This window comes from Apis dorsata, unplaced genomic scaffold, assembly GCF_000469605.1.
Source record: "Apis dorsata unplaced genomic scaffold, Apis dorsata 1.3 scaffold_326, whole genome shotgun sequence".
Taxonomy (NCBI): Eukaryota; Metazoa; Arthropoda; class Insecta; order Hymenoptera; family Apidae; genus Apis; species Apis dorsata.
Genome location: NW_006263594.1, coordinates 77255 through 77461, shown reverse-complemented (window position 1 = coordinate 77461; position 207 = coordinate 77255). Strand labels below are relative to the sequence as shown.

The 207-nt window shown below is 22.2% G+C and overlaps 1 protein-coding gene across 1 annotated transcript in view; it reads left to right on the top strand.

The window, feature by feature from the left end:
- LOC116185897 (adult enhancer factor 1-like) overlaps positions 1–207 on the top strand; it is a 1498-nt gene that overhangs the window by 560 nt on the left and 731 nt on the right. The gene's annotated exons all lie outside the window — the stretch shown is intronic.

The window sequence follows — 207 nt, the reverse complement described above, 5'->3', positions numbered from 1 at the left end:
TTATTATTATTATTATTATTATTATTAATATTATTATTATTATTATTATTATTAATATTATTATTAATAAAAAAAAAACAATTTTTGTTGCGGGTTATTTTCTAAAGATTGTACTATTTTTATTCTTATTCTCCACTTATCTCTCCCCTCATCATCATACACCTTCACGTTATTCTCTTCTTCCCGTGAGCGAAGAACTTTTCATTC